Source organism: Ursus americanus, chromosome 19 (assembly GCF_024610735.1).
Source record: "Ursus americanus isolate L20-20 chromosome 19, mUrsAme1.1.p, whole genome shotgun sequence".
Lineage (NCBI taxonomy): Eukaryota > Metazoa > Chordata > Mammalia > Carnivora > Ursidae > Ursus > Ursus americanus.
In genome coordinates this window covers 18,290,663-18,318,600 of record NC_142145.1, presented here as the reverse complement: position 1 = coordinate 18,318,600, position 27,938 = coordinate 18,290,663, and the positions used below count along the sequence as shown (strand labels likewise).

Here is a 27,938-nt window from a genome sequence, read left to right as displayed (position 1 = left end):
ACATTTCTTCACTTCTTGTTAATTGGCATGAGGATGGGAATAATGTGGGCAAGGCATCCCATGCATGTTCAGCAAAGACTCTGTAGCAACTTAGTAGACAGCTCAGGAGGTGAGAGACTTGTAGCTCCTTCTGGAACTAACCCACTCTTGTTTCATTAGAGTCAGAGAAAAATCCATAGTGTAGCAGGCTGGGTGGGACACTGTCTTCTTAGACATAGCTGGCTGGAGAAAATATGTTCCCAGAGAACACAAAAGAATCTTAAGTATACCAGAAGGAAAGTGGTTATATCCAGGCATCTCTGCAGCTCTAAAAAGTAGGCTCAAGGCCTGTCTGAAGAAGGCAACAATACAGCACAGATATGAAAAATGCAATAGGTGTGGGATAGCCCATCACCAGCTAGATTATAGCGAAGGAACATCTCCTTGACTTTGGTCCATAAGTCTCCAGCTACATAAGGGACATCTATTTCTGAGATGCTCCCAAGAGACAGAGAAGTCACTATTTTAGAAGAAATACAAGGCTGAGAGTACACCAAAAAATCCGCATGGGCCACTAAACTTATAGCACAAGGAAACAGAAGTAGGCTAGTTCAAGACTAGCTGACAGTGCCTTCAATTCAACTTGCTTTGGTTCAGTTTGATTCAAGTTTTAGGGTTAGAGAAGAATGGGAAGAGGAAAGGAAGAACATTCAAGGCTGAACAGATAGCTCATTGCTCTATAGGGTGATATGGCCACTAAAAGCTTTGCCAAAGCTTTGCCACCCAATGGGGTCTCCCCGATCTAATCCTGATTTGAAGGTCAGTCTGGCTGTGCTCCGTCGCCCTGCTTCCTTGCTATGTCCTGACAGGCCAGGATACATAAACACAGTTGATCATTTTAAGTACCCTATATAAATTAAGCATTGGAAGGAATTGTAGAGGTCACCACCTACCATCACACAACTAGTCAGCTACTGACTTTTCTCTATTTTTCTCCATCGCAATAGACTCTGAAATGTGTTTCCATGACCTCATGTCAGTGAAGATCTGATGTTTGGGAATGTACCTCACTTCCAACAAAACAAAGCAGCTCCCACCTCAGAATCTACCCTGGTGTCTGCGAAGGAAAAGGCAAGAGGACACACCCTCTCTTAAGACACATTAGCTTAGGGGTTCCTGAGTGGTGCAGTCGGTTTAGCATCCAGCTCTTGGTTTCGGCTCAGGTCATGATCTCAGGGTCCTGAGACTGAGCCCCAAGTCAAGCTCAGCAGGGAGTCTGCTTGAGATTCTCTCTCCCTCTGCCCCTCCTGCTCATGCTCTCTCTCTAACATAAATAAATACATCTTTTTAAAAAAAGACACATTAGCTTACACTAATGGGTAAATGGACCCTTCTCTGCGTGTGTGTGATGCATATGCATGTATGTGCACATGTGTGTTTGAGTGTATGTGGGAAGGTATGTGGGGGTTATTTATTTAAAGGACTACCTGCTGGGTTGCAAGCTTCATAGAGAAAAAAGTAAATATGAAATAATGAATAGTAATGAAATGTGTTGAAATAGGACCTTATCATCTATCCTGCCAAGCTTTGAGAAAAATCTGAAAGCGTGTTTTGCCAAGAATAATTTACAGCGGAGATATTCAGTCCTTCAGACACTGTATTCGTGAGACAAATGCTAGATGCTGATCTCTTGTAATTATTTTCTATCAGAAGGATTTAATATCAGCTTCTCATTATATGCAGTAAAACAATTATATGGAATTCCACAAGACTCCATCAAGGTTCCTTAAACACAGCAGGATGATCGTTTGGGTGAGTGCAAATATCTCCCAGAAATTCCCACTGAAGTAAAGTCTTCTTCATCCCAAAAAGAGAAAACAGCTTATTTTAAATGAGAGAAGAAATATATACTTAGACCCAGGCTAGATTCCATAACAAGAAATATTAAGAAGAAGAACAAGACTCCTGGGGTTTTTGAATCAAATGTTATAAAAGTGGCTTAAAGTTTGCTGCCAGGTTTAATTCCTTTAAAACATCAAAATTATATTTGGAGAAAACAGGTGTAGGTAAGTGGGTCACATGCATTTGGATCCTGTAATTATAACGTTCAGACCAAGAGAGCAATACGTACCTGCACTTTGGTTGGTTAGTCACACCTGGAACTGGGTTCAGTTGTGGAGGCTATATTTTGAGGAAGGACATGCACAGAAACCAGAAAGGCTCCAGAATGATGATTCAGGAATTCTTTCATGAGAATCAGACTTGGGGGGACTGGGACTATAAATCTGGAAAAAAAAGAATAGGGGAGGGAGGAAATATGAAAGCCAAATTTTCAAATTTGTCAGTTTTTCATATTGCATTTTTTCTGTTTTCCCAATACATTCTGAGGTATCCATATATCTCCCTCCTTCTCCTGACTATTGATTCCTCCAGATCCAACTCAGCATCACCTCCCCCAGATACCCTTCCAGGAGTCCCTTTTCCCTTTCTTTCCCTGCCACGAGCAGAGGACTCAAAAGTCTTCCTCTCAGCACCCTATCATTATCCAGAAAAACACTCATGTTATTGTATAATTTTGCATGCCAATGTCTACCTCTCTTCTCTCACCCAGTAAGCTGTGGGCAGGAAGTGGATCCCACTTTTCTTTCATTAATTGTTAATCACCCTTCGCTAAATATCGGCTATGTCCTAAATGTTGCACTTTGAACTAGTAATATAAAGACAAAAGACTTAGACTGACCTGGTAGAATATAAAACAAGAAAAACAGATGCAAATATCAGAAGGAAGACAAGGACATCTTCTTTCAAATATTCTCTTCAGTGTTGTACTGAGATGCCAGCCAGTGCAATAAGGCAAGGAAAAGAAATAAAAGGAATTTAGATTAGAAGGATAAAAGTAAAATTATGTTTATATACTGATGGCATGATAGTCTATGTAGAAAATCCAAGAGAATTCAGATCTAATAAATAAATTTAGCAAGGCTGTATCTTACAAAATTCACATATAAAACTCTCTGTATTTCTACATAGTAGGAACAACGGCAAATTGACATTTAAAAATAAGTACCACTACAATAGCATCAAAAATATAAAATAAATAGGAAGAATCTTCACAAAAATATGAATCACTTACACACTGAAAACAAAAATTACTTCTGAGAGAAATAAAAGATTTTTTAAAAGAAAAAAACAAAACTAAAAAGACTGTATCAAATGTTGGCAAGGATGTGGAGCAGCGAAAACACCAACACACTGGTGGTGAGAATGCAAAGTGGTAGCATTGCTTTGGAAGAGAGACTGGCAGTTTTTTCAGAAGTTAAACGTACATCTACCATGTAATCCAACAATTCTATTCCTACGTATTTATCAAAGGGACATGAAAGCATATGTCTATCCCAAGACTTAAACATTAATGTTCATAGAACTTTATTCATAATAGGCAAAAACTGGAAACAACCCAAATGTCCATAAATAAGGTATGATCTATCCATACATTGAATTACTACTCAGCAATAAAAAGGAACAAGCTATCAATACTCCCTACAACACAGATAAATCTCAAAACAGTTCAAACTGGAGGGAATAATTATAAGGAGAACAAGAAAGCTTTGGGGGGTGGTAGGTATGTTCATTATCTTAATTTGGGTGATGATTTCACAGATATACACAAAAATTACTGTACATTTTAAATATGTGCAGTTTATTATTTGTCAGCTATTCCTTAAAAAAAAACTCTTTTAAAAACAGAGTGAGTAACAATAGTTTTAGGAAGTTAAATTTTCAGTGGGCCCAGAACATACCAGAGGCCCAAGATGTGTTGTTGAAGCATTGGCAGCATGGGAGTGGTCTTAATCCTCTGTTACTTTAAAGTACAGAACAAGGCCAAGAAGGAAGATTTCACCTTAATACTCTCATTTGAGTTACCTAATAATGGAACAGTTGTCTCGATTAGGAAAATGAAGATGAAGATGGTTATTAGAGTGATTATAAGTCCGAATGTGGAGTAAAGAAGACTCGAGTTCAAATTTGGATTTTGCTTCTTACTCTGCGACCTTGAGTAAGCGACCTAAATTTTCTAAGCCTCGGTTTTCTCATCTAGAAATCAGAGACAATGATAGCATCGACATCATAGATATGTTATGAATAGTCATGAGACAAAGCAGGTACCATATGTTACTGAGCTGACTGTTGCACTAGGTGGAAGGTTGAACCAGTTGATTACAAGTTGCTAAATAATTTCTAGAAATGGGGTTAACACAGGCATTTCATTCACTGCATACAGATACTTACTCAGAAGTACTGGTCAGAGTACCTCTGAGTCAGGTGATGGGGTGAGAAGGAAGCTCAGGTAAACTCCCTCCTTACTGCTCAACCTGTCATCACCTTAAGGGTTTATTCCATGAACACTAGCAAGACCTGCCTCTTCCTCGCTCTAACATTTGTAGCCCATGCTACAAACTCAGGCCCCACAGATCTTACACACCGCTCCTCCCAGGCATGATGGTAAAGTCTAGAAAGCCCAATCACGTTGCCTGTAAGGATCTGAATTGTAGGATGTGCTTAACAGACAAGTACATCCCAAACTCATGTGTGCAGAAACTTTTTCCCCACAAAAAAAAAAAGACTTGTTTTTGTATTACTGCTATAACTCACTATGGCAACAAACAGACCAAAAGGGATTTTAAGGCACCTATTTTGATGAAGCTCTTTATTAATGGATTTCTCTTTGTTGGGCTTCCAGTTATCAATGTTTACATAAAATCTTGATTCATGAAAATGAATTCAGCAATTACAGAACTGCCTCTTTGAAGGCTCTAATTGACCATACAAGCTGTGAAAAAATGTGTAATAGGCATGGTTGCTTAGTGTTTCCTCCACTTTATAAGCCAGGAAAAGGAATAATTTCCTTGTCAGAGTCCACATAGAGAGTGCTGGAAGAGTCGAAGGAACTCCAGAGCTCCTGATTGCCGATCTCATGTATGATTTCCCGAGGCCCAGTGGTTCTCGCGTGTGTGGCCAGTGAGCTCTTTGCTCACCTGATGCTGGGTTAAAATTGAGGACTCTCTCGTTCCAGACCCAGACTTTTCCTTCTTTAGACTGATGAACGTACAACTACAACTACAGACACATGATGCTTACTTGTCAGGTGGACATGGGTTTATTTTTCTATTTTTGAATCAGCAGGTCTTCTCTGACAATGTGCAATCACAAATCCGGCAGACTGTTTCATTCCACACACTGCAAGAAGGCTACAGGAAGTACTTCCATTCTGAATCGCACAGAATTTGTGATTTGCATGCACCTTTTGAGTCAAAATCAAACATTTGCCCTGGATTGGCCCGAGTTTAATTAAAATGATGAGAATGTGTGATAGGTATTTGGTCTAAGGCAAAAAGGATGCACAGTATTGAAATTTGGAACAACATTTTTTAAAAATGAGAAATGCATGGTTGGCAGTGATAAGAAATGCCAAGACTATGTATTACACGGGATCACGGGTTGAAAATAGAAAATATCCTAAAAATTCTGGCACACTGTGAAACTGTCATAGGATGGTTTGGATAGGATTACATGCTTTATGGATAATGTCCCTGTAACTAATACTATAGATGTTTATAATCTCTTCTATAGTCTTTTTGTGGCTCACCATGTATAGTTGATGGGCTGCTCATCAGTCCTGGCAGATTTTCCCATTTAACCACGCAGGGGAGAGGCAAGAGGATTTTTATCTTGAAGGGTTAAGCTCTGCAAAATTGATGATCGTCCAAACCCAGTGATGACAACGAAGTCAGAGTGAAACAAAGTCTAAATAGCCAAGCACAGAAAGTGGATAACTAATCATTTGAATTGAGGATTATGAAAATTGACCACTGTTTCCATTCCAAAAATTCTAATGTGACTGATATTAAAGAATGTTTACTATTATAATCTGAGTTCTATTTAAATAAATACACACATATAGTGTTTGCTAAACAGATTTGTAAGTACTTATTTCTTGGGCTCTTGAAGCAGTTGAATTAAGAAAAATCTGAGCTATGGATACTCTGTCCTTCTACAGGACACCTCTAAGCTTCATAGTTTACTAATGAAATACTAAAATTCCTCAATAAATTACTCAGAATTATCACAGTGTAAAGACACACTATCTTAATAAGTTAAATCAGCCTCACAGAATAGATTTCAAACCATTCTATGTACACTGAATAGAGCTGAGTAATCTAGAGTTTGGATGAGTAATCTAGAGTTTGGTCTAATTAGGATCAATTATTTTGTTAATCTGTGCCAATGTCCATGCCCAATTTTCACCCCAAAAATGGGTGATTAAATGGCCTCTTATACCATCTCCATGGGACTCAAATTCCCAATTTGAATGTTATCTTGAAAGTCTGCAAGTCTGACCTGAAGCCCTATATACCTCACCCCAAAGAGGAGTAACAGAAAATAGGGTGGACAGGGGTGCCTGGGTGGCACAGCAGTTAAGCGTCTGCCTTCGGCTCAGGGCATGATCCCGGCGTTATGGGATCGAGCCCCACATCAGGCTCCTCTGCTATGAGCCTGCTTCTTCCTCTCCCACTCCCCCTGCTTGTGTTCCCTCTCTCGCTGGCTGTCTCTATCTCTGTCAAATAAATAAATAAAATCTTTAAAAAAAAAAAAGAAAATAGGGTGGACAAATGGCAGATGGGTTGCACGTTCCTCCCTGAGAAATAGACAGCTACTGAAAAACAGAACTAGTTGAATTTCCATTTAAACTGTAAAGAGAGATCCGAGCTCTATCTTGCTATCTTTAATAATGATGTTTGTCTTCCAAATAGCATCTACCCAAGTTTTAGTGTTTAGTTTCAAATAGCACCGGATACTGTTTCAGCATCTCAGGGAGCTCAATAACAATGTAAGAAAAAGCTTTTCATTTAAGACTGACCGCTTTCTTCTATTTACTCCACACACTTAAAAACATAATCTTGGTTTTTAGAAGCTGCCAAATTTACAGTCCTACTTTGCTAACATGGCTGCATCTTATGTAACAATATCAAGGAAGAAGTAGATGACAAAGGATCACCAAATACCCTAAACATGAAATTGGGGTACATGTCAGCAATTTGCTCACAACTCCACATTCGGTTCAAAGGTACACAAAGGGAGGGGTGACTGACTGCCTTCAGTTCAACAGATGAACATCTGTTCCAAACATCCTCTCCTGGGAGAGTTAGACTCTTCTAAACAACTTTATATGCCAGACAAATACATTTTATGAAAAGAATGTGTGGCTGAAGACCTCACGGAATCAAAACTCACACTTGTCAAGATTGAGCTTTCATTTGAATAAGTATAAATGGGAGAAGATACAAAAATTTACAACCCTTGTAGCTTTTTGCTTTGAGACCAAATTTTATCAACAGCCTCTCTCTCTCTCTCTCTCTCTCTCTCTCTCCCTCATTCTCCCCCTCTCATACATATGCAATCAAAATCATAGATACACAATAATAGTACTTATCACATCTAAATTCACTGCCATATTGTTTTTTTCAGTACTTTTTGAGACTAGCACCTACCACCACCACTTAATGAATGCTCAGATGATGCTCATATGAGGCGAAGAAAAATGTTAACTTATTCACTCCTTTACAAGTATTTATTGAGCACCAGCTATGAATCAGACATGATCTAGGCAGGAGATTTTAAACGGAAATCATGGTGAATGTTAAAATCATAGTAGAGTGGTCATCAGAACCACTCATGAGGTTGCCAAGAAGGTAAAAAACACAAGATGACAAGGAAGAGTAAATGGCTCCATATCCCAAGCTCAAGGGAGTTTACCAGGTGGCAATGGCATCAGACAGTTTATAAATCACTCAGCTTCCCCAGCTTTGAAATGATAGAATCATTTCTTAAGGCTTTTAACTTTTTTGGAATTCACATTTTTATTTCTGTGCATAAAGTCATTCATATTTTATCTAATGCTATTGCAAATTTGGATGATTAAAATTTGCATATTATGTAATCACGCTGGTTTGCCAGGTCTGCTAGTTGGTTCAGTTGTCTTCCAAATGTCACTGGATAACCATCTTAATTATTTCATTAGAGAATCTAATCTGAATTTGTGTTTGTATTTTGACATGATATCAAAGAACTATAAATGCTGGGGCACTATACAGACAAAAATCTTAATGAAAAATGACCTACCAGAGTACAGAAACTCACATTTTCCTTTTTAACTATGTTTTATTCTATGGACCCTGTGTTTTTAAAGTTACAGTCTTCCAAAAAATTTTTAAGCAAAAAAATTAACTCATTTTCCAACATTTTCGTTATTACAGGCCCATAAAACCATCAATAAGAACTAGATCATATCACAATAACAAGGTCACTACACTGACTATGTGTATATAACTTGGAATCTTATTTCTGGTAAGCATACACTATCCATTAGGCTTTTTTTTTCTTTTAAAGATTTTATTTATTTACTTTGACAGAGATAGAGACAGCCAGTGAGAGAGGGAACACAAGCAGGGGGAGTGGGAGAGGAAGAAGCAGGCTCATAGCGGAGGAGCCTGACGTGGGGCTCGATCCCATAACACCGGGATCACGCCCTGAGCCGAAGGCAGATGCTTAACCGCTGTGCCACCCAGGCGCCCCTCCATTAGGCTTTTTGACTTACATTAACAGGAGCTCAAACTCCTTTGCTCCATTTGGGGCTCCCCCCAGGATTACCAGCACAGCCTCATGCAAAAAAAATTTCTAGGTGGGAATGTGGTTGATCAATCTCTTCTTTTTTTTTCCACTATAGAGCATTTTGCCTTGAAGAAAAATTGATGATATTTGCAATAACTACAATTTAAGTAGGTGATCTCATGCACCATGCTGTTTTATGTTCTCACCTGTTTCATACAGTTTCTGTGGTTTTCTCTTGTGAAATATCACCTTATGACATGGAGGGGCTCATTATAATAGGAGGAGGTGAGCTTGGGATTAAAGAGGGAAATGCCCCACACCACGTCTAAGGATCACACTAACAACATGTAACAAAACAGGGTTCATCAAGATGAAAGTAAATGAGAAAGACTGACATGTGGCTTTCAATTATAAATTCTTTAGTAACTATTTTTTGATTATAATCTCTTTTGTAATAAGACTTTGGAATTTATTCTTTTTGGAGTTCTTGGAAGGAGAATCTAAACCTTCCCTTTCCTTAAGCTGTGTAAAGAAACAAGTTCTGAAGTCTTTATTAATTGATTCCAATGCTTGAGCTTGCTTTGCCCTGGTAACCAGCAAGCCCATTAATGACCCTGCACTGTCTTTTGAGAAAAATATATTGGAGAGTCTAAGGTAAGCGTAATAGACACTACTAGATGCTGATCATAAGCATCTCAACACAAGTTAAGTGGAAGGAGAAATACAAGCAGAAATATATTTTAATTGCAAAGTTTGCACATCACAAACCCTTAGGCTAAACATCACTCCAAAATGAGTGGTAATACAATCAGAGAAGAGAAACCCCCAAACTTTTAAGAATTGTCCTTTACCCACAGAACAAGTTTGGTGGAATTTCTGAAACACCTGCTCTCACACAGTCCTCTGGTTTCAGAAGTTTCTTGATCTTAGTGCAGAGCTTGCTGCCACCAGGAAAACTTTAGTGACAAAGTCCTCTTCCTCTTCCTGATCTTCCTCCTGACCCTCCTTCTCCTCTGAGCATCATTTTTGCTATTTCTGAAATCTTCAGAGTCAGAAATGGTCAGAGAATGCTCAGGATAAAAGTCCGATGCTCCTGGCACACTCTTACTCGGCCTCAGTGAATCAGGCACTGGAACTCTGGGCTTTCAAAGGAAAGTACTATTTAAACGTGGACTTTGTAGACTCAGTTCCTGCTTCAAACTGGTACTTTCTCAGTCTAAATAAAGCTCCTCTGCCCTCTCATCTTGGTGGATCACGTGTCTGCCTTCTCTTTGCCCCATCCTTCTCTCTTCCCACTTCAACTTCTCGACCCAGACCTGCACTGGGGGTCTTGCTTGAATTAAAGCTAAAGCCTGGGAATTTCCACTAAGAACACCTAAGTTTCTCCTTGTAAAAGGTAGGGAAAGGCCACCCCATGGTGCTCTAGGCAGATGGCAAAGTTGCTATGGAAACCACCCAACTCCCTCTTTCTCAATTTCCAAATTCTGAGTTTTCTCTGAAATTAGTTGACTCTAAAGAATTTTCCAGGCATGAGCATGGATGTGGCTCTCAATTAACAGTGCTACCTTCTTCAAATTGATTAAGGAGCCTTTTCAGATTTAGAAACCAGATCGAAGGCACGGTGCTGGCAACCAGAGGATCAAGGGCTGTCATACCCCGACTTGCGGGGGAGGAAACTCTGGGTTCTTCATCTGTGTTTTGCAGAATACTAAATGTGCTCTTGGCTCTTTGTAAATAATACTAATTTTGCCTTCCAAATTACAGGCTGGGCAGATGTGTTAACCAGGCCCTGAGGTGCATTTGTCAACAACAGATTTACAACTCTGAGCACTGGGCTTTTCTGTAGGAAATCCCAAAGGGTGTGGCCAAGCAAACTTGGAAGTGCTGTCCAGCTACTTGGACTCAAACTTCACCTGTTCTTCACTATCTAGATGTCAATTGCTTCATTAAAAAAAAAAAAAACCCCACACACACAAGATACATTAAACATTAAGGCTTTCCAGGCATATGAGGACATTTTCTCAAGTCTGGTTTTTTGGTTTTCTGCTTTCCCTTTAGCCTGCCCTTCCTCCTGAGCCATTGACGAGCATCTCCCAGGTTGGAGCCATGGACAACAGCAGTTTAACACCCTAAGGTCTCATGGGTAGGCAGTTGCCTCCTGGACAGTTCTTCTACCCCAGAATATACCTCCCACACCTGTTACTTCTGATGCCTCAAACTCTAAGTCTTCATTACTTTTTTTTCCTTTTTTGAACTTCTGATTCCTTTTCAAATAACTCAAACGTATTTGTTTCAAGGAGGGGTAACATTTTTGTTTATGTGTGAAATTTTCTCAGACCTCTATCAGGATGCAGGTTTTGAAAAGAAGAGAATGCGATAATGTGTGAGAAAGGGAGTCAGAGAGAGGGAGTAAGAAAAGGGGGAGGGAAGGAAGAAGAAAAGAGAGGAAGAGACTGGGAGCAGTTGGAAGGAGGGGAAAGCAATGCGATGGAATCTAGAAAGAGGAAACTGGGGAAGGACAGAGATAAGTCTCACCTACTTCCCAGAGGAGATCAGGATAGCATCTATTATCTCCTCTTCCCAAATATTTATTACTAAGAGAAAATCTCCAGACCCAAAGATCTTGAGGCCAGTCTGAGCAATTCAATTCACAAGTCGAATTTCCCTGAATTGCTGAAGATGAGTCAGGTCCACAATTATCTCCAGGCAGAAAGTAAAGATTCTACTGGATCCTTTTAAAATATAATGTAAGTGAGACTCCCTGAGTCATTTCTCTCTCGTCTTAGTGTTTTATTTTTAAGGTCATATAAATATTTCCTTTGAAAACAGTTGCCATCAAGAAGCCCAGGCTGACTGCCAAAGGCTGAGGCAGACAGAGAGCGGCCATGCTCTGTTCCATCCCCGTCCCTCTGATTCCACCCTGCGGGTCCTGCTCTGGGGTTGAGAATTAGGTAGTCTCTCCAACGAGGCTCCGCATGGAAGGGTGATACAATCTTAAGTAAAAATACCTGATTTTAACCCTTGTTCTGAGAGTCGTTCAGAAGACTCCTCATAGAAGTTCTTCCCATCTGATCCTTCCAGAATATTCCTTCTCAGAAACTAGATTGTAGCTGGCTTCAGTTTGGTGCCAAATAGCAAAGACTTCCAAGGATATAGGCTGGTCCCTGAGGTCCTACAGAAACACTATATGTGCCTGGCTGTGGGGTGAGGGTCCCTTTTGCTGTCATCACAATAGAATTATTACAAATACGCAAATTTCTGTTCTCAAATCTTTCCTCAGACATGATGCAAAAATATCAAGATATTCACCAAAGCATTACCAGTCGCAGTTCAGAGTGTCCATCTGTCCACTCCGACCACACAGGTTTGGCATTCTCAAGTGCTGTAAGAACATTAGCAATAGTTTCTCAGGGAAGCACTCAGCTTCCAAAGCAGCAGGAATTCCTATGGCATCGAGACAGCAGTAATAGTCCTCATTCCTGCTAATGCAAAGCAGCGAGGCCTGAGCCCTTCTGTTTTACGCTGCACACTGATTTGGAAGCAAATATTTTTCCAACAACATCACCAAATTGAAAGCATTTTGAAAAATCTGAAGGCTTCACAGAATACTGTTTTAGAAAAACCAGCTCTCGTGGATCTGTCAGTGACATAAGCCATCCCCTTCAGTTTAGCTCGAAAATGAGAACTTGCTGTGTCAAGCCTCTCTAAATTATATATATTTGCTGATGTAAACCAAGCACGGGGCATTCCAAGAGACAATAAAAGGGTGGGGGAGTGAGGGTAGCAAAAAAAGATATATTTTTCCATTCGTCTCTTCTTACTTATCAATAAAAACAATGATGTATATTCCAGTTTTTCACATTGTTTGGGTACATTTATTTGTTAATAAGACATCCAGGCACGCTTGTGAATCTGAAATGTTCCATCAGGTATACATTTTTAAAGTTATAATTCGCCCCATACCCAGACAGTTACTAAGGCTGATTGTAGACGACACTCTGTGCATGATCCTGGGACGGGTATAAAGTTATTCATGAAATGAGATTATCCTTCTATTAGGAGAGAAAACCAATCATTCAGATATCTGAATTACAAGACATCATTCTTCTTTTCAAAATTGCTTGTAGCATCTTTCTCTTTTCTTCCTGAGTTGGTCGATCTGAGTCAGGCATCCGAATCACTCATGGTCATCCTAAATGTCTCGACCTTGTCATTTATCAATATTTAAGGGAAAGTTGTACAATAAATTATAATTGCCTACACACTATGTTTTTCTACCTCAAGCTCTCTGATGAAACACTCCAGTACCTAAAAACCCCTCAATTTGTCACATTGATTTCTTCCCCAATCCTTATGCTTTTATTTTCTTCTGGAACATTCCAAATATATACAAAAGTAGGGTGAGTATACACTGCACCTCTGTATATACTTACCTTTCACCTATTCCCAATGACTAGCAATGCTTAGTCTATCTTGTTTCTTCTGGATCTTCTTCAGCCCCTCCCTAACACACAGGCTAGATTATTTGGGGGCTGATCCCAGACATCATATCATTTCTTCAGTAAATATTTCGGTGTTGTCACATTAAGTTTTACATTTCATTTACATTTTAATGAGTCCCTGATATTTTAAAGTATTAATCAGGGGACTTCGCATCTTACAACGTATGCTAATTTTCGTTCTATCAACACATATAAGTGGTAGAGTTGGCCCATCTATTTTAAACAAATTATCACTGAAATAGTCTATAAGCATCATCATTTTTAATCATCGTGGAGCTTTCACACAGCTATGTCTCTGAGTTTACAAGCTCGCACTTTGTCAGTCACTTCCACACTATTATTTTGAGCATGTTAGTACTTGCCATTTATTTATTTAGAATATTTTTATATTATAATGAGTTTCCCACATTCTTGTTGTCTTTCCTGCTCTGAGGCAGTTATTGAGCTATGAAAGCGCCTTCCTTCCAGGGAATAATCATTCTGTCTTACAGGAGGGAGCGATGCCCAGTTCATGGGTCTTCTTTCCAGGTGATATTTAAGGAGCAAAAGCATCGAGTTCAAAAGAAATCATCAAGAAAAGCATCCCAATACCTTGGGGATTCTGAAGGAAGAGAACAAGCTCCTCATGGTGGAATCAGTGAGAAAGTGAAAATTATATCATGAGGTTAAGTAGGCAAGGTGCATTGAAAAGCCAAGCTTCTTGACCCTAGTGAGGAACTGCACTCCTAAGGTTCACCTCTATTGGAAAATGAAGTCTCATGCTCAGAGGGCTCAACCCGAGTATAAAAGGCGAAAACAAATTCCCTGGTGCCAATAAAAAGTCACTCTGCGTTAGTGTCTCCTCGCTGCCCCAAAGTAAAAGAAAAAGTTTCAAGACATTCCACGATAGGTCAGAATAACATTCTGTGTTCTGCACACCATATTCCAACTCAAGCAAAATGTCTATGGATCTTTTTTTCCCCTAATTTCAAAGCCTTTTGATTAAAGTACACCAGAAGGGCACTGACAGAGCGGGGGCTGTTTCTGCTCTGCGGAAGGTTTCAATGGCCGCCGTATACTCTCTAAATCTATTTACTTCAAGGCTGGAATGAAACAAACATGACAGATGGTTTTTAAAAAAAAATCAAAGGGGAAGTTCTTGGAACACATCCTTCAAAATAAAATTTTGTTTCTTTCTTTTTTTTTTCGAGCAGCTGAAATGATTTTTCAGAACATCTGATGAGCGATTTTAATACTTCGACTTTCTCCTCCATGAAGCAAGCCCATTCATTTGGAGACTTCTGTTCTTTTGTTTTATTTCTGTGAGTGTCTTTCTCTGACAGGACATAAAGTCTGAAAACGACAATATGCTAAATGAATGGACTCAGAGTATATTTGGCTACACAAGGGCTGCTGGAGCATACTCTGAGTTTTGACAGGAGAACAGAATGCTTAATGGAAGAAATCTTCAGGAAATAAAAAGCAAAGGTAATGAGCCACCATGTCTGTTATCGCTCATGTACAAGAGGCCAAGCAAATTGCCTTCACCCATTGCAAGGACAGTAACTAGAAGGCTGGTCCATTCTCCCAAAGGCTGGAGAGCTTGGTGGTCAGGAAAATGCCAGACAGGTTGGGAGAGGGCGGGGGGCTTGAGGGAGGGTGAGGAGTGGGCCTCTGCACCGCCTGCTTCCTCCCAGCCATGACCAGAAGAGCACTGACTTCACCCCCGGGATTGTCTCATTTACAAAGTCGAAATTTAACTTTAGGAAGCATGGGAAGCCAACCATCCAACATTAGCTCAGTGTGTCAAAGTAAGTAATGGCCCTTGCTTGGTTTTAGTATGGACTGGATATAAGGAGAAAGAAGAGTTAAACAGGACTCCCAGGTCTTTGGGGGAGGTGGTCGGTGGGGGTGGTGCCTTGAATTACTGACTTTCAAAGGCACATGTCAACACATGAATGAATGAATGAATGAATGAATGAATGAATTATGAATGATCAATTTAGAAACCATGCACGTCTTTTTCTCACAGCTAGGAACTGGAGGATTCAGACCTCCACAGAAAAGCAACACGAGAACATTGTTTTAAAACACAGACTTCAGGGGCACCTGGGTGGCTCAGTCAGTTGCGTATCTGACTCTTGATTTTGGCTCAGTCCTGAGATCGAAACCTGCATCAGGCTCCATGCTCAGCGAGGAGTCTGCTTGAGACTGCTCTCCCTCTCCTTCTCCTCCTGCTTGTGTGTTCTTTCTCTCTAAAATAAATAAATAAATCTCTAAAAAAATCTATTTTTTAATTGAAAACTAAAACACGGACTTTTGAGTGAGAGAACCCTATAGACGATCTGCTTCACCACCTCCTGGCTGTGTGAGGCAGCAAAGCTTTTCTGGGTTCTGTTTCTTCCTCGTCCTCAAACACTGATCATCGAATGTAGGTCCCAGGATTTTAAGAGACTCACAAGAGGTAATGTGTAGAAAACCTCTATCATAGAAATAGGCTCTTAATACAGCTTTTCCTCCATTCAGACCCTATAGTACGAGCCAAATAGAGGGATCCTATGGGGTCACAAGGACCTGCCCTAATCATAACCCCTGCGTAAGAAAACAGGGCATTATGCTAAGTGAAGTGAGCCAGGCACAGAAAGACAAATACTGAATGATTCAGTTATGTGAAGTATCTACCATAGTCAAATTCACAGAAGCAGAAAGTAGCATGATGGTTGCCAGGGCCTGGGGGAGGGGAACATGGAGGGTTGCCATCAATGAGTATAGAGCTTTGGTCATGCAAGGTGACAATCTCTGGAGATCTGCAATGTAACAATACTGTACCGTGCACTTAAAAATTTGTTGAGGTTTTATATTGTGCGTTTTTGTTTGTTTTATTTTTAAGATTTTATTTATTTATCTGACAGAAAGAGAGACAGCCAGCGAGAGAGGGAACACAAGCAGGGGGTGCAGGAGAGGAAGAGGCAGGCTTCCCAGCAGAGTAGGGAGCCCTATGCGAGCCTCGATCCTAGGACTCTGGGATCACGCCCTGAGCAGAAGGCAGATGCTTAACGAATGAGCCACCCAGGCGCCCCCATATTATGTGTTTTTTTTATCACAGTGAAAGAAAGAAAAAGGAAGGAAGGAAGGAAGGAAGGAAGGAAGGAAGGAAGGAAGGAAGGAAGGAAGGAAGAAAGAAAAGAGAAGAAAAGAAAAAAGAAAAGAAAAGAAGGGAGGGAGGGAGGGAGGAAGGGAAACAGTGCTGTCAAACCCCTGCCAGCCCCCGCCACGGTCCCAGCCTTAAGTAGCACTGCTACCAGCTCCCCCAGGAAGCTCACTAATAGTTATTTCGGTTACAAGCATACAAAGATAATAACAATGCAAAGGCAAAGTGATAAGTACTAAATGCTAAACAAATAATAATAACAGAAAATAGTTTGAGTCACAAGAGAGTAATCACTTCCATCGAAGTGGTAAGAAGATGAGGAAGGACAAGAAGCAGCTAGCTTTGACCAAGTGCTTGAAGCCAGGCCCTATCCAAAGTGTCTTTAGAAAGTACTATCACATGAAAAAGGAAAATCTAGAAATAGACCAACGTGTCCCAGCCCTGAGGACAGACAGTTCCTGACCCAAACCGTGTTTCATAAACATTTGGTGAATGAGCGCAAAATCCAAATTTCACAGAACCACACCTATTACAGGTGTTATTTATTTAGCCAACATGTGCACGACATATTCACAAGGCTGATAATGAGGACGCTTGGTTTGACAATTGCAATTCACAATATCTTCCTTAAAAAAAAAAAATCCTACACATACACACACACACACACACGCAGAATCCTGCACAGAGCACAGGGAGATATGAACCAGGATGTTCATCACGACATCTTCTGTCATGACAATGGCTGAATAAATTGTGGTACACTTATAGTATGGAATACTACACAACACTGAAAAGGAGGGAACTAGATCTTTTAGAAAATAAGAAGGATAATCTTTGGCTCCCTAACTCCAAGCTGACAGTGCCACTTCTCCAGAAGAGTCTTCCCCAAGGCCCCTAGACTAAGTATGATCTAGACTGACAGCCCCCTAAACTCTACAGTACTCCTCACAGTCACAACTGGTCAATCCATTGTGAATGGCCCAGCACCCTGCACAGAGCCTGGCTCATAGTAAGTGCCAAGTCATCCTTTGTTAAAATACTGAATGAATAATAATAATACAATAATAGTATATAACATCTATTGAGAGCTTACCATGAGCCAGTTTTAAGAATTATAAAAGTATTAACTCATTTCATGTTTGCAACATCCTCATGAAGTATAAAACACTATGTTCATATCTTATAATGGAGAAGATAAAGATCAAGAAAATGCTTGAAAAACTAGAAATAGAGCAAAGCCTACTAATCCGTGCATCTGGGATGAGACCCAATAAAATTGGCCTTTCTAACATTGGGCTTTAGCCAACTGAGATCATCAGACCTCTACCCTCCTAGGATATACCACCTCCTTTAACAAACTGAAACACAAGGAATAGTCATTCCCTCTAAGCAAGCTGGTGCCCTTTATAATTAGAATTTTCTAGTGAAAAATAATAGTGTCATTGATCCAGAAAGCCAGTTGAAAAGCAAAAAAAAAACAAACAAACAAAAAAAAACAACCAAAAACCAAAAAAACATAGTTTGGCAATATTGCAAAATTGCACACAGGAGCCTATGGCCACACCACGCAAGGTGGAAGAACCTGAAGGACCCCCCTGGAGAGGAAGGCCCTCTGCCGGGAATGATACAGGTCTGGCCATGACCATGGGGCACAATCTCGCCCTTGGGAGAGCCCCAGCTTCCAAGAGCACATCTTCCCTCCACCCCTGGGATAATAAGGATTATTCTCTAGCTGAGAGAAAACAATCTGGTGACTTTGACGAAGCTGATTTAGAGAAGGTTTCTAGTCTGAGAAGCACAGGACAGTAGGGGAAGTGCAAGAAATAACAGAAACAGAAGGAAAGTTGAAGCGCTCGTTGGAGGACATGGTAGAGGAAACCAGACCTAGAGAACACATAAACTGGTGGCATCACTAAGGAAATCTCAATATGAATGAGGTTACCAGAAGGACCAGAAATAGCAAGATGACGTCTCTCTTCCATCATAATATCTTCCAAGCTTTGTAACCTGGGTTAGTAGCCACGGGTTCTCAAAACCGTGGTATATGCTGCAATTTCTGCCAGAAATTGATGTGCCAAACAAGTTCTCCTTAAGGAGGGATTAGGTCATTAGGCTTCTCATTCTAGCAGTTAGTGTAAAACGGAGAAAATCATCAAGATAACTCAGGGATTTCTTCAAGCACTTTGGCTACTAGCTAGATACAGCAAACAAAAATTGCTTTAGATAGAAGTTTCTGAGTATTTTACGTCTTAACTGTTGTTTGGCATTATATATACGCATAACACAGAGGTAACTAGAGGACGGTAAGATTCAGATTATGAAATCAGGGATCTTTTCCTCTCTTCCTCCCATAATTGTTTTCAGCTTTACTGGGGTACATTTGATGAATAGAAATTGTCTCCTTTAAGTTATGTACGTGAAGATAGTGTTTGCTTACTAATGATTTTTATGATTTTTTAATTTTGTTTGGCTGTGAAGTAATAGTAATTCCCAATTTTTGTGTCGGTCACCCTGACAGGATGTCAATTATTTCAAGAGCTGTCTCAAAATTCTCAAAACCATATTATTGTTCCTTCATTTTGGGTACTTTTCTCCCATCTATTTAGTACTTCAGTAAAGAGAGTTCAGGGCTGCAGCAAGAAGTGTCAGAATAAAATGGACAGTTTCGAAGTGTGATCACTCAAGACTGGTAATCATAATGTCAAGGACCCATTATAGCTGACTCGTCGATTTAAATTAATTGAAAGCAAGGTCCTTGATATGTTATTCCTTCCACAGCACGCGTAGCACTGCATTTCATTGATTCTTTCAACAAATATTTATTGAGTAACTTCGATGTGTAAGACTTCGACTTGACACTTTGGGGTGGGAGGGTAAGGAGGAGGCAGAAAACAGAATTATATAAGACACAGAGCTGACCTTTTGGAATTTACACTCTAATAAGGGACATCAGCCCAATATATAAATACAATGAAGACAAAACGCTCGAGAGAGCAATATGGCTGTGACCCTTCAGTGGAGGAAAAAGGACCTTCAGCATGACTGGGGTTGGGAGTCAACCCTGGGATTTCTTAGAAGATATAAATTTGAATGAAGCCTTAAAATGTAGCCGGAACTTTGGTAAGCAGAGTTAGTAATAGAAGGGAATTCATTCCATGAAGAAGCTCATTTGAGGGGAAACAGGGTCAAGGCAAGCATCACAAATTCCAACGCAAAAGTCTCTTATTAACCACCCATCTCTTGGGAAACCACAGATCTCTTAACAGACCCCAAAATGTTATCTTGTGCCTTCGTTGTGACACTATCTACTTATTGACTCCTTCTGGGTGACTCAAGTGAAATTTCAAGGCTCCAGATACCCGCCCCAGACAGCGCTCCCCTGATGAGTGTTCCTTCAGGCTTTCCTTCACAAAATAAAGCTAAGTGCATTTGAGTTTCTAGGATCTTCTTCATATCACTTTAAAAATGCAGAGTAAACATGATGTTGGCTCCTTTCTGCAGTCAATTAATGTATCCTTCTTGCCAATGTCATAAATATAGCTTTTTTCAGCTGATGCTTTTCTTATTGCATACACATGCTATTGATAATTACTTGTTTTTCAGTTCTTAACCACTTGTGCATGGAAATACATCTGAGGTTTAAATGTTAGGACTATTACATTACTAAACGTCTTACTTTATAAGTGAATAGGCCATCACAAACCCTATTCTATGCACTAAAATTATACTCACCAAAGGAATCCATTTACCACACTGAAATCCTAAAACAATCAGGCGTTCTTGTAGGAAAGTTAATACAACAGCTCCCGTGGCCTCTCTGTAATCAATTTCCTGCAGCTTCTGTATGACGACAGCTTAGGAAATTCTCTGGTTTTATTTTCTGAGCTTAGATAAAACAACAACGATTCAATTAAAGATGCTCGATCTTGAAAATGAATTTACGGGAGGTCCTGTTTGGGTCTAGAGTAAATAATTATGGCATTCTTCGGTGGAACTCTGAGGGCTGATGGGAGTAGGGAGGACCACAGCAAGCAATGGAATAACTCAGTACAGAGACATAGAGTCCCCATATTAAAACACTTAACGCCTGTCTCTGCTCCTGCTTATGGCAACGAGTGGTGGCCTGTTTGTCTCAGTATAGCTCAATCATGAATTTTCTGCTAGACCCCCGAGGAAAGAGGAAAACACAGTTGGTTTTTTTAAGTGTGAATATTGCGTCTTTTAAAAAAGCACTTGAGGTTTCCAGCTTAACGGGCTGTTATTCTATAAATTTGTGGGTGATGTTTGAGAACGTCTCTCACACTTTCTCTGCGGAGATCAGCACCTAGAGCCCTTGACTTTAAACAGAGGTGGGGTGCGTTTCCGTCTGCTATCACCCTGGAGTGAATGTTCCAGTGGGCATGCGTGCCTGATTGTTTCATGAAATGCGCTGCAGTTACAGCTGAAGAAATTGCCCATAATACAAATTAAAACAGTGATAACAGTTTCTACCCCATGCCAGGACTCTGGTCCTTGCACTTTTAATGAGCCCGTGTGTCCATTTCTTCAACCTGAATTGTGTCAGGTACTTTCAGACTCACATGGCCTCTCAGGTCTTCACTGGGACACAGTTTTGTCTATTTATTTGGCCTTGCCTTTTTAACAGCAGTACCCAGCTTTATGAGTAAGGAGAGGCCAATGGATTATGCACAAGAAATAAGCTCAGATTTAGGCTTAGATTTAGATTTATTGGGAGGGCCTGAATGCGTTTTTTACAGTGTGAATTATACAATTTTGAAGGAACTGACTACGAATTATATTATTTTGAGCTGTAATAAATTATTACGAAGTAAAGATTCTATGACAATAAATGCACATTTGTATTTTGCATAATTTTCTCATTAGTTATTCAAATGTAAGGATGCTCCTAGATGCTTGCTACATTATTACTCTCAAATAGACTCGAGCCTGTGGTCACTTGCTTAGTAAACTTCTTGTATAGTGATCAAAGTTGACTACCAGTCTTTGTCTAAATTATTGACCTTAATTTAACAACAACGATGCCACCTTAATAGCAAATTTGCTTTGGCTCAGGCAGACATTTCAGTGACGTGCTTAACCACACATAACTTGCCTTACTCTTAAAAACTACATCAGAGCTATTTTAACCCAGTCCTGTCCCCCAGAAATAGAATGTGAGTCACGCCATTTAAAATTTTCCCAACATCCACATTGAGAAAAGTAAAAAGAATCAGGTAAAATTGATTTTAATAATATATTTTTTCTAACCCAATGCATCCAAAATATTATCATTTCAACATATGATCAATACAAATATTACTGAGATGTTTTGTGTCCTCTTCACCGGACTCCAGCTTCAAAACCCGCTTGGCGTTTGCCACTTAGAGCAAGTTCGGATGAGCCACAAGTCCAGTGCCCGGTGGTCACTAGCAGCTAGGGGCTACCGTACAGAACAGCACAGTTCTAAGTAATTATCGTACTTATCACGGCTGTCCCATAACATTACTTCTATTTGGATTTCTAGCTCGGAACGTAAAACTCTAAAATTACCATCCAAAGAAACAAAGATGGAGGAGGAAAATAAGAAGGGAAGAAAGATGACTTGGCCCCAGTTTCCTGAGTGCCAGGGGCATCGTGGCCTGGCCCCTGACCCCTGTGCCGACTCATGCCACCTCCCGCCCTCCCCTTCTGCCTCCCTGAGAGCTCCACGATCCAGCCAAAGAGCAATCCTTTCAGTGCTCCCCAATGCCAGAACCACCTGTGTGCCACTGAAGCCCCCCCGTGGCCCATCACTTCCCTTTCCACGTAACATGTATACACTTGAGGGTCTGCCCACTTACAGCTTTTTAAACTATCTTCCCTTTTAGACTTTAAGCTCCACCATGGCTGGAACCATGCCTTTCTTTTTCTTTTCCTTTTTTTTAAATCATTGCTTTCCAGTTTCCAGCACATTGCTGGATTCATTAAAAATTCTGACTCAACTTTGTTCAATGAATAATGAATGAATGGATGGGGGAGAAAGAAACAAACATTGGAACTCAAGAGAACAATGTCTTCTCCTGTTTCCAGCCTCTGATCAGAGGGTTACAGAGTCGATTGCTGTGTCATGCTGGACACGGAGCGTGGAGCCCAACATCTCCTACTATACACGGGTGCCATGAACTGCTTGGTTTAACTGCATCCTCTTGTTACGTGGTCCCATTGGATTCTGTGGGCTTCTAGTCCTGCACTAGCTCAATGATTCATTCCTTCTAGAACTAGACAAGAGGACAGGAGCATTTGAACTTACAGAATATCAGACTCCTTAGGATTCTTTGAAAAGAAAGGGCATGTATCTATTCCACTTCCTGGGGGTATTTAAAATGTAATGCAGGGAAAAGCAGCACATCAAATGGGGGTTTTATTTTTGTGGTTAAAGGCCTTTACTCTCTGTCCCATACCTATCTCATAGCCACCAAATTTCTACTCTGCGCATCAAGTCCCCAAGTTTGCTATTCCCCAAACGCATCCCAAGTTTCCCTGCTTCTGTGTCCTCGCTCTTCATGCAGCCTCCTTCTGGAAGGGTTTTCGCCAACATCCATCTGTCTAATCCTTCTTATTCAATGCCAACCAGAGTTCACATCTTTTTAAGAAAGTTTTCTCTGATTTCCCCAATTAAAAGCTACTCATTTCTCTCCCAGACTTCCTATAGTACTTTATGTCATTACAGAGGTCACAATCTCATTCTGGTTTGAGTTATGTAATGACTCACTCTTGTTATCTCCCATGCTGGAATTTATTAAAAGACAAACTGAGGCATTTTAGGGGTGTGTGGGTGGCTCAGTGGGTTAAGCTTTGGGCTCTTGGTTTCAGCTCAGGTCATGATCTCAGTGTCATCAGATGGAGCCCAAGTCAGGTTCCACTTGGGGCATGAAGCCTGTTAAGATTCTCTCTCTCTCCCTCTGTCCCTCCCCCATGCCCCACACTCTCTCTCAAAAAAAAAAAAAAAAAAAGATAAACTGAGGCTTTATAAAATCCTAAGTATATTTGAGCAAAAATTGATTCAAATCAAGCAGCACGAAACCGGAAGTGGTTAGAAGCACTCTGCGGGTGGGGAGGGAGGGGCGGCGCCAAGGGAAATACTGCAGAAACAAACAGCTGCAAGTATTTGATTGGCTGCTGTTTAAAGCCTCATGGGCTGTTTGTGATTGGTTGTCCTTAGGCTTCAATTTCATAACTTGGAGGCATTTAGGGGCTTAAGTTTGCTTTGCTTAGATAGGCTGCCATGGCACTGGAGCCACCTCAGTCTCATGGCCTCCTGTTTAGTCAATGTAACAGTTTCTAACTTCTGGGGAATGAGGCCAGGATGCTTGCACCGGTGCGGATCTTCCCCGCACCCAGCACAGTGTCTTACCCACGACAGTTATTCTACAAACATTTGCTGAAGAAAGAAGTGCATCAAAGTGTCTCTAAATCTAAAAACCAGAACCATATATTGTTATAAAAGTTTTCAACAGTTTTCTAGCAATAACCAAAGGCTCATCCTAAACTTAAACTTTGGGTGATCTGGCTTTAAAACTATCTGACCATAATCCTGGTGCATATTGTTTTCCAAAAGAAAGAAGATGGGCTTTTTTCCCCCCATCCCTCACTGCCTTAATGAGCTCCCTAACAACTACGGGATTGTTCAAGTTCTGCGATTGAGTGGCTGCATCTTCTTGGATCAGATTGAGCCCCTTTGGGACTCAGTTTCCTTATTTGCCAAATTAAAGAATTGCATTAACTAATCTCTGCTGTCTCTTTCAGCTTGAAAACCCCAGTGACTTATTTTTTTTAGAGCACTCCTTTTTGGCCTTGATGAAAATAGGACGGGTGGGTCTAATTCAGGATTTCAGTCTGAATGCAACACCCAGGGAGGATAAAGAAAAATAAGCGTCCAAATTCACCACGAGTTTCACGCATTCACAGAAGCAAGCAGCAATAGCATTCATGAAATGTAGGCATAAAGCTGATTGCTCTGTTGATTCATTCGGGCAGAATTTTTCTTTTAAACTATACGGGACACTAGCAAGACTCTGAAGGTCAGAGAGCTTCTGGCTGGGTGTCTATTGATTCATCCTAACGCCATTCCGCCCCAGGGATGGTTTTTCCTGCATTAGGAGAATTCTTTCTTACATGAATCTCTCCATCGTGGTATCTTTTGGAAAATTCAGAATGCCGTGAGAATAGTAACGCACACAATAGGGCATCACTGAAGATTAGAACCAAAATTTAAGTGTTGATTCATTTTGAAGGAGCTCTTTCTTTCTTTCTTTCTTTCTTTCTTTCTTTCTTTCTTTTTTTTTTTTTTTTTTTGAGGGGAGAAGTGCTTTGTGGTTGCTTTTGGGTTTTTTTGTTTTTTGAAAGGAACCTAATCTGAATACCTCTTGTTTGCAACTGAACATTATTTAATATTCACTATACACCTTCTGCAAACAATGTGCAAGGAGCCCTCGCTCTTTTGGAAATCAGAGAGAATTCAGGGAGGAAAGAGAGAGATAGGATCTACATTATGTAAATAAAATGATCTCTAATGAAAACATTTTCCTTGAGGCGTGAACAAGTGTACTAACTACCAATTCTATGATATAGCAATCAATCCCTTTCCAGCCCTGAAACCCTCTGGTGTAACAGCCCTATACAGACTGCTGGATTTAGAATTTAAGAGTTCTTCCTCCCCTTCCTTGGCCCCACAGCACTGATTGCAAGCTGTACCCCCAAACCTACCCCTACATCCCTTTCATAAGGGTTTCTGGATCTACTGTGTAGGAGTCCAGATACAGCCAAAAGATAGGCCCTTCCTATTGTGCCCATTTATGTCACTATTTTTCTTATCAGAAAGAACAAGAGCCCTTTTTGCCTTCCTTCTCAACACGGTCCCTGCTGGTCAAATATCGCTTATATGTGGACCTTATCAAACCCTTTGGGGATTATCATTATTATCAGTCCTGATGTTAATGGGCTGTCATCGTTGGCTGAAGTTGACTTATTCTAGATGCTTTGTTTACTCAGCTAACAAAAAGGCAGCTTGGAATTAAAAAAGGAAACGTGCCAAGCAATTAATCCATAACTTGGTTGGAAGGCTTCGGGGATTTTCTAACATTTCTTTTATTGAATTTTTGTTTAAGTGCAGTATCCTTTTTTCCTCTGAAATTTCATTCTGGGGTTTTTTATTACATGCCATTTCTGCAGGAGGCACATTGAGCCATTGGGACCTTCTGGGTAAATACCACGTGTTTTAAAATATTTATCAATAATGAGGCTACTTGCTCACACATCCCCTGAAAATGCCAGGCTGTGAAGCCAATTCATTGCACAGGTTTCAAAAAGATATCAAAACGTTCATGCTCATAAACATTTTTGTTACAGGGCACTTTTCTTTTGGACAGCATACCAAAACCACAATAATCAAAAAAAAAAAAACCCAAAAAACAAAAAACATCCTGCAATTAGAAGGATGAACTATAACTAAATCAGTAGACATAGAATTAACTATATTATAAATATCAATATAGAAATTACTTAAACGTTAGCAGTCCACCAGGCAATATGGAGATATCTTCATGGATAGATAGTAGGAGTCATTTATTAAGCATCTGTCCTAGGTACACTTCTTAATTTTCTTAAGAAAATGCCAGCTCTCTCTTTTGGTTTGGTTGATTGATCGCCAGAACATATGAATCTGTCCTTAAGCAGCTGCACGCACACACAAAATCTCACTGCATGATTTTCCCAGAGACTATCACCTTGAGCTCTTTGCTGTCCAAAGAGTTCTATCAAAAGCTTGGTTGTGAAAAATAATATTCATAGTACATTGCCTGAAGAATATAAATTCTATCGATTTCTCTAGATAATCTACATTTGCCCTTAGTTCAAACCAACCCATCAGAAAACTGCATGCATCCTAAAATAGTTTTATTAAATTTTGCTTTGGCTCGATGCCAAAGTTTGCTTTGACAGCACAAATAGACTCGTCAATGAAACAATGGAACAAGGGGATAACAGAACGGAATTCACTGCTGTATTTATGGTATTTACTGAGGTTGGTGTCGAAGATGGCATCTTACTACGTCATATTGTGCCCTCCTTTGGGTCTCAGCAATGCTGTGCTCCTGGTCAACTGTGTTTTGTTTTGTATTGTGTGTGTTTATTTTTTAATCTTAGGAGCACTATGTCATTTTTTAAAGGCTCATTTTCCTTTGAGTATTAGGATTTCAGAGCCCAAAAATGTGGCTCAATTCTCACAAATACAGAAGTTGCACTGTACACGTATCATGCATTCCGTACACTCACTCCCCCCTTGGATTTACTCTATTTTGTGTTCATATTCTCCCTTTGCCCTGATGTTCTCATTTATTTATCTTTGTATTTTTATAAATCACCTTATGTGTGTTTTTCTTAGCCTTCTTACATCAATTTTCAGGGCAAGATGGATTATACATTAATCTGTAACACTGGTCCCATGCTAGGTCAGAACCAGACAGGCTACAAGCCCAATGACTCAGCAGAAATTAGAACAGAGAAGAAAATAAAAACCCAAGAATTAGCATACAAAGTAATTGAATGAACCCTGAGGACTGACAGAATGCATTCCTCAGTCTAACAGTTTAACTGGGCAGGGTCTATGGCTCTGGCTACATGGTCAGCATCTCATTCCAGGGGGCTGCAAAGAACACCGGATTCCAAGTGCATGTCGAGGACAAGCTAGAGAGGTGGGATGTGCGGGGGATTGGCAGAGAGACACGCTCTATACCTGAATTCACTTACCTAAATCCTGATCTCGCATATGTTCTCTGCACTGCTAGTTTGCTGGTTCAGAGTAGATCAAACTGAGAACAACCTCAAGTCCAAATTCTCACCTTTTCTGCTCTAGCTCAGACCCTGCAGCAGACATTACCAGTGCCCTCCTCCCAGGCCTTAGTCACCATTCCACGATAGCCACACCATCCCACTATGGCACCTGCAGCTCGGCCAGAGAGCTTTTTCTCAGATGCACCTGGGCGGGGCCGGAAGTGCCGGAACTTGGAAACTTCCTTCCACTTCCAGAGCTCACAAAAACACGCAAAAACATGTTTGATGTTAATAGCTCTCACTTTTTTCTTTTTTTTCTCTCTTTTTTTTTAAGATTTTATTTATTTATTTGATGGAGACAGCCAGCGAGAGAGGGAACACAAGCAGGGGGAGTGGGAGGGGAAGAAGCAGGCTCATAGCGGAGGAGCCTGATGCGGGGCTCGATCCCAGAATGCCGGGATCACGCCCTGAGCCAAAGGCAGACGCTTAACGACTGCACCACCCAGGCGCCCCTAGCTCTCACTTTTTTCACAAATATTTTTCACAGATATTTATCTCTCAAATGGGATAGCTTTAATGTTTATTATAAAAAGTAGTGTGTACTCATCACAAATAATCCAGAAAATGACAAAATGTAATCTATCACATAGACATTACCATCTTTAATAGGTTGGTGCACATGATGTAACATTTTTCTCTTTGTATATAATAAACTTACGTGTTTTTGTGATTCACCTATTTATTTTTTAAATCACTTTATTGAAAATTTACATGTCTGCATAGAAGGATGAATTCTTATATCTATACAAACTGCTTCGCGAAGGATCTTTTTACTCTGTGGACGCCTT

The 27,938-nt window shown here is 40.3% G+C and overlaps 1 long non-coding RNA gene across 1 annotated transcript; it reads right to left on the bottom strand.

Moving 5' to 3' along the window:
- Positions 1-2,116: 2,116 nt before the first annotated feature.
- Positions 2,117-27,234, bottom strand: LOC148108465 (uncharacterized). The gene is made up of 3 exons (XR_015727805.1): positions 27,067-27,234; positions 2,720-2,807; positions 2,117-2,264 (listed from the first exon to the last, which is right to left on the bottom strand). It is a non-coding gene; the product is annotated as an uncharacterized LOC148108465 (long non-coding RNA).
- Between the last annotated feature and the right edge of the window lie 704 nt (positions 27,235-27,938).